The sequence below is a fragment of the Lissotriton helveticus genome, chromosome 4_1 (assembly GCF_964261635.1).
Source record: "Lissotriton helveticus chromosome 4_1, aLisHel1.1, whole genome shotgun sequence".
NCBI lineage: Eukaryota > Metazoa > Chordata > Amphibia > Caudata > Salamandridae > Lissotriton > Lissotriton helveticus.
In genome coordinates, this window is record NC_136063.1 from 161488341 (window position 1) to 161495909 (window position 7569).

The window sequence follows — 7569 nt, forward strand, 5'->3', positions numbered from 1 at the left end:
CAATTCTTGCTTGAACAACTTCCTTACCACCCCATTAAAACTGAAACTGAATGTAAACCAAGGAAGATTGCAAAACTGCCATGTCTAACTGAACATTTTCTCCTTTGTCTCTCTGTGAAGAATAATGTTTAGTAAGGAAGTGCAGAGTGGACCAATTAGTGGCCTTGGGCACTTCTAGAAAGATCATAGTTGAGTGGGATTTAATGGGGGGTTTGTTTCCTACCTCATTGCCTGCCTCACTGTCAGTGGGATCTATTTAATCACAATTGTTTTTCTGATACCTCTGCCCAGCTTACTCCATTTAAGACCTGAAAGCAGGCTGTTATCAGTTCTGAATAGCTGTGCCCTGTGAATGCACTGACTGAACGTCTAACAGGTGACCTACTTGTAGGACACCCCCGCGCCGCACGGCCACCAGCTGCTGCTTGTGCCGATTCTGCCTGCCTCGCAGAGCCTTCCCGCCCTCGGGTCCGCCCTCCGCCTGTTGTTACTTCCGCGTTGTGTACCACTGTCTGCCTGTTTCTGCTGTATTGTATTTTTACTGTCTGTGCCCTGATACTTTCTTTATTTTTGTCCCCGTGCTGCCCTCTGTACCTGGTTTCCCCCTCCTGTGCTGCTGACCCCTGCACCCGCTCCCCGCTGCCGATTCCCGCCGCCGGGGAGTGTAGCCACGCCCCCTTCCTCCCCGCCTCCCAGCTGCCCCTCCCTCCCTGCACTTCGCCATAAATGGCGACCGTGCGCAAGCGCAGCGGGCGCGCCGATTGTGCGCCGAAGGCGCGCCAAAGGCAAGCCCGTCTGCGCCGGTCCGCGACCGGACCGCGCCCAGCGCCAGGACCCCTGGCTCCCGCCAACACCAGACCACCCGCAGGACCTACAACGCCACCGAACTCTACGCACTCAACGCCGGCAGACTCCCGGGTTGCTACCATGCCACCCCGAGACGCACCCACGGACCCTTCTGCTGCAACTCATGCAAGTTCACCTGCATCCGGACCCGCACCACTCCAGCAGTGCCCAAGACCCCGACGAGCAACAACAGCAGCCACCTGAAGTGCATCCTGCTCAACACCCGCTCCGTTCACAGACACGCCGTCGAGCTCTGGAACCTGATCAACACCACAACCCTAGACGTCGCCTTCCTCACGGAAACCTGGATGAACGCCTCCTCAGCGCCCGACATCACCATCGCCATCCCGGACGGCTTCAAGATCATCCGGAGGGACCGCATCAACCAGACAGGAGGAGGCATCGCCATCATCCACAGGAACTCCATCCGCATCACGACCAACACCGACGACACCTTCGCTGTCGCTGAGCACCTGCACTTTCAGATCCACATCGACCCCAAGACCACCCTCAGAGGCACCCTCGTCTACAGACCCCCGGGACCACGCACACAATTCAGCGAAGACATCGCCGACTTCATCACCCCGCACGCCCTTCCCTCCGCTGATTACATCCTCCTCGGGGACCTCAACTTCCACCTGGAGAACAACAACGACCGCAACACCACCACCCTGCTGGACAACCTCGCCAACCTCGGTCTCAAGCAACTGGTGACCACCCCCACCCACTACGCCGGACACACACTCGACCCCGTCTTCTCATCCAGCAAGGACATCGCCTTCAGCCACGCCACCGGACTCCACTGGACGGACCACAGCTGCATCCACTTCAGCTTCAGAAGGACCACGATCCACGATCCACCACCATCAGCAACAGGTGGCCCGCAGAAGCTGGAACAAGATCACAGCCGAACAGCTCGCAACTTCCCTGAACAAGAGCCCACCCACCAACGCAACGAACCCCAGCCAAGCGGCCACCAACCTCACGAAGTGGATCAGCGACTGCGCAGACGACCTTGCCCCTCTGAGGACCCCGCCTAGCAGACCCGGCAGCAAGAAAGCCCCTTGGTTCACCGACGAACTCAAGTGCTCCAAGAAGAACTGCAGAGCCCTTGAGAACACCTGGCGCAGAGACCCCACCCCGGACAACATGAGTGCCCTCAAACTCGCCACACGAAAACACCACCAACAGATTCGCACCACCAAGAAGACGGCATTCAAGGAACGACTGGACAACAACGCACACAACAGCAAGGAACTCTTCAACATCGTTAAGGAGCTCTCCAACCCCAACGCCGGAAACAACGACATCACCCCTTCGCAAGACCTCTGCAACTCCCTCGCCTCCTACTTCCACAACAAGATCGCGGACATACACAACAGTTTCAGCACGCAACCGACGCACGCCACAACCGAACCGCCGCCCCCCACCACCACCCTCCGCGCCTGGAACACGATCAGCACCGAAGACACCATCCGCACGATGAACTCCATCCACTCCGGATCTCCGACCGACCCCTGCCCCCACCACGTCTTCAACAAAGCTGACGTTATCATCGCACCCCACCTACGGGACATCATCAACACCTCCTTCAACACCGCTACCTTCCCGGAGAGCTGGAAGCACGCAGAACTCAGCGCCCTATTGAAGAAGCCATCAGCCGACCCCACCGATCTCAAGAACTACCGACCCATCTCGCTGCTCCCGTTTCCCGCAAAAGTCATCGAGAAGACCGTCAACAAGCAGCTGGCCGCCTTCCTCGAGACGAACGGATCCCTCGACCTCTCGCAGTCTGGCTTCCGAGCCAACCACAGCACCGAGACCGCCCTGATCGCAGCAACCGATGACATCCGAGCCCTGCTCGACAACGGAGAAACGGCGGCCCTCATCCTCCTAGACCTCTCCGCGGCCTTCGACACAGTCTGCCACCGCACCCTAATACAGCGCCTCAGCAACGTCGGACTCCAGGAGAAGGCACTGGAGTGGATCATCTCCTTCCTCGCCGGTAGGACACAGAGAGTCCTCCTCCCCCCGTTCAGATCAGGAGCCACCGAAGTCATCTGCGGCGTTCCTCAAGGCTTCTCGCTCAGCCCAACCCTCTTCAACGTCTACATGAGTCCCCTCGCAGCCATCGCACGCCAGCACAACCTCAACATCATCTCCTACGCCGACAACACCCAGCTGATCCTCTCCCTCACCAACGACCCCGCCACCGCCAGAGCTAACCTACACGAAGGGATGAAAGAGGTAGCCGAATGGATAAAGAACAGCCGCCTGAAACTGAACTCTGACAAGACGGAGGTCCTCATCTTGGGATCCTCACCCTCCGCCTGGGACGACTCCTGGTGGCCCCCCGCCCTAGGCAGCGCACCCAAACCAACGGACCACGCACGCAACCTGGGCTTCATCCTGGACTCCTCCCTCTCCATGACCAGACAAATCAACTCTGTCTCCTCATCGTGCTTCAATACCCTACGCATGCTACGCAAGATCTTCCGATGGATCCCCACCGAGACCAGGAAGACGGTCACCCAGGCACTCGTCACCAGCCGACTGGACTACGGCAACTCCCTCTACGCCGGAACCACCGCCAAACTCCAGAAGAGACTCCAGCGGATCCAGAACGCCTCAGCACGACTCATCCTGGACATCCCCTGCCGCAGCCACATCTCCGGACACCTGAGAGACCTGCACTGGCTCCCGGTCAACAAGCGAATCACCTTCCGTCTCCTCACCCACGCACACAAAGCCCTGCACAACCAAGGCTCAGGATACCTCAACAGCCGCCTCAACTTCTACGCTCCCAAACGCCAGCTTCGATCGACCAGCCACGCTCTCGCCACCGTCCCACGCATCCGAAGAGCCACCACAGGGGGAAGGTCCTTCTACTACCTCGCCGCCAAGACCTGGAACTCCCTCCCGACCCACATCCGCCTGACCCAGAACCACCTCGCCTTCAGGAAGCAGCTCAAGACCTGGCTATTCGAGCAGTAGCGGACCCCCCCTCCCCTAGCGCCTTGAGACCCCCCGGGTGAGTAGTGCGCTATACAAATGCTTTGATTGATTGATTGATTGATTGATCTAGTCTGTGCAGCCTCTCCTAGTTCTTGGAAGGGTGAGGGGATGAAAAGGATGATGATAAAGAAGTACCTGAGCTGCAAGGAATTATGTCACTGCTTTAGGGGAGACATTTTAGGCCTAAGCACTACTTTATGTTTTGAGTAAAGGATACATGGAATGAGGGCTGAAAGGACCTGCAATTCTCTGACCCTACTTTGGTTACTGCCAAAGAGAATGCCTTCTTCCAAGTAAGAAATGAAGCAGTTTGGTGATTCCAGCGTAAAGATTGTTGCCGCAGTCCAGTCTGCTAGTGATGAGGGCCTGCATGACAGTCCATCTGGTGTTCTGAGGCAACCATTTGAAGATCCCAAACAAATAACCTTTTAAGAATATTGGAATGTCAACCTGGTATGTAGAACAGAGATGTGCTTGTCTGCATTAATTATTATATTGCTTCCCAATTTGGTCTGTAAAGGGAAGCGTTGTCCAGGGGTGGTCAATGTAGTTTTGTTTTTAGTTCATCTCCATGTGTTGATGACTCCTTTTTCTGTTTATAGCATAAAGAAAATCAACCTAATAACATTTGCCATAAAAAAGAATATCAGAGCTAGATTCACGTCCAGTGGGAACTTGGAAAAGAAATGTAACCATTATAGGAATCCAGCATGTACTGGAAGTTATAACAATATGGTCTTGGTCAGTCGAAGATAGAAGTAGAAATAGCTGTTAAGTAGCCTTTGACAGTTCTTAATGTAAACCTTTTTTCAGACAGCTAAACTGCAAAGTTTAACTAATTTCGCAAGTAGGGGGTCTACTGAAACTCTGTGATGCCAAGATGCAAAGGCTGCCCATCAACTGGCCGCTAGCAAAATCACCCTCGCTTCAGAAGCAAATTTATAAGGGGAAAACTCTACATTCTCAAGTTTAGGGCATGCATGTTTAGAGTCGCCTCCAGAAATGGAAGCAGACCTGATCCTATCTTTGAGGCTCCTGTATTCCTGCCACAGAATGTTTCCACAGAGTGAGCCTACACAGCCTTTTGGAAGGCTTCTTCTTCAGTGGAAGAGGACACAAGGGGAGGAGGGCGAACCTGTGAGATCTTCCGCAACCCCAAACTTGGGTAGGAAGACGATATACAATATTCCTGAGGCATCTAAAGCGGCGGTTCTTAACCTGGGGATCTGAGAAACCTACTCAAGGGATCACAACTTTTTAGAAAATGTAATATTATTTGCATATTAGTACACAAAAAAAGCAAAATAGACAATGGATAAAATATAAATGTTCTTGTAAATGTGAAGGAATTTTAAACTGAAGGCTAAAAATTAAGTTGGTACACTTAGCATAATTCATTCATGGAGGCATTGCAACCACACCACACAGAATTTAATACCAACTATTGATGGCTCAATTGAGGCACTGATATGCAATGACAAAACAAAGAACATGTATTGCCAGCAAAAAAAACAACATGAGATGGTAGAGTCTAGCGTATCATCTTGTCTCTTAAAAATAAAAGCACATTTTGAAAAGCTCCATCCTTCTCATTAAAATGTATATTTAAATGTTTACATTTTTTGTTTGCGATTTAAAAAACATTTCATCATTTGTGTATTTGTTTGATGCATACATGGTTCTTTATGTTTTGTGTTATTTTAAGGTTCAAATCCTAGAAATTGCTAGGGCTGGGGTCCCCATCTTCCAGCAGTGATTTAGTTGGGGTTCACAGAAGTCAAAACTGTAAGAATCACTGATCTAGTGTGTCTTCTGATGATGGTGTGGAGAACAGCTTCAGAATGGTGGTATAACATTAAACCCCTAGTTTTGAGAGAAATTTAGAATTTTGTCTGTAATAGGCTACTTGAAGTCTCTATCACTGATTGTCTTAGTGTGCATGAAGGCAGGGAGACCGCATGATGAAGAATTATGCGATCTACCAAGGCACCTTAGATATCGTAAGCGAGTGTGTAACTAATATCTGCGTGGGCTTGAAGAGCAACAATTTGGGAAAGGACATCTCATCAGTTTTTGATGGAAAAGACGAAAATACTAGTTTTAAAATACCATGAAACTCTGCAACTTTGGATTCCGTGTCTATGATATCCATGAAGAAAAGATACTGGTGCAAGCACCACATATGGCTCTTGGGAAACATCCTTTAACCCGCAGTCTCAATAACGACCAGCCTCTACAAAGCTGCCACTAACGAAACTGCGATGTTACCACCCGTTACTTTAACCCGCAAGTCGTTACAATGACTTGCTGTAGGGGGCATGTTGTTGGACTGGTGTTGGATTGTTAAGTCGAACACCTTCCCTACTGTTGTGTAGACTAGAGTTGTTTATACTATTCCAAAGTCCAGTGCCCCGAAAAGCAAGTCTTTGTAACAACTTGTGTAGTAAACTAACGCATGGTAACGTCGCAGTCGGGTAGTGACTGCTGTATAAAAGCATGCGGGGTAAAAGAATATGCGGTTCCCTCATGCTACCATAGGGTTTTGTATACCCACACTCCGGGTGTGAGTATTATATAGTTTTGTTTTGGAAATGCTTCAAGGACCAAACACAATGTTTTCCCTTACTCGTGGGAGACAGGCCAGTGTCTCTCACATCCACAGATATACGCAACACACATCCGGTGGGATTGACTGTCCGTCATGGATTGGACTGAGAGAGATATCTGGACATGTGTAGATTTATGGTGATGACCCTCGGATGGCTAATTTGACCAATTCACTTGTGTAGCCTCATTTGCAAAACCCATTTGCACACAGCTTAACTAAGAAATGCAAGAAATCGACAGCAGGTGATTCATTCCTAGCAGGGAAAGGTGTATTGATGGGCAGCCCTCACCTATCGGGTGTAACAAATGAACTGCTTGTCTTATTTTCTCATTTCAAGGGGCTGTGGGTAATAGGGTGACATTGACTACCGCTTTGTGCATATTGGTATTCATGTTGTTCTAAGAGGAAGGCAAGAAACCCCAAATATTTCATTGGAAGTAACCAATGAAAGACAGGCACAGACAGCAGGTTCTCCTCATCAACCCAAGTGACTTGACAAGATGAGGGTCTGGCTGTCACTGGCAAGAGAACTTCAGGGGCTCTGACAGTACTTTCATGTAATGATAACTGTGAAGAAGGACTAATTGCACAAAATACAAAGATGCCTGAAACATCATCTGTACATACTTCTACAGATAGCAGTTTCCCATGACCCAAAACAGGTGTCTGCCCCCTAAATTACACATGCTAAAACAACACAATTAAACCATGAACTAGGGGTGTGTGAAGTTGTGTTTGCTTACAACCTTTGCAAAGTTCTAACAAAAACTTCACAGCTTCATTAAGCCTGCAACGTTTTTTGCTTTGTCCCATACCTGTGAGCATCATGGCAAATGAGGCAATCAATGTTGTGCGTAGGCTTGACACTTACAAAAATAATCTGCATAAGATATATTTCACAGAACAAATAGGAGCCTTTCTACAAGTACTGAGGTAATTCGGTGTCAAGTCCCACACTTGGCAACTATCAGTACCTGGGCTGTGGCAATTACTGTGTGGGATTTCCTCCAAACGACATGTTTGACCATTGGAATGAGAGATCTACTCATATTTTCCAACATACGGAAAGGCCAAAGCATGAAAACCTCGCAAAACTAGAC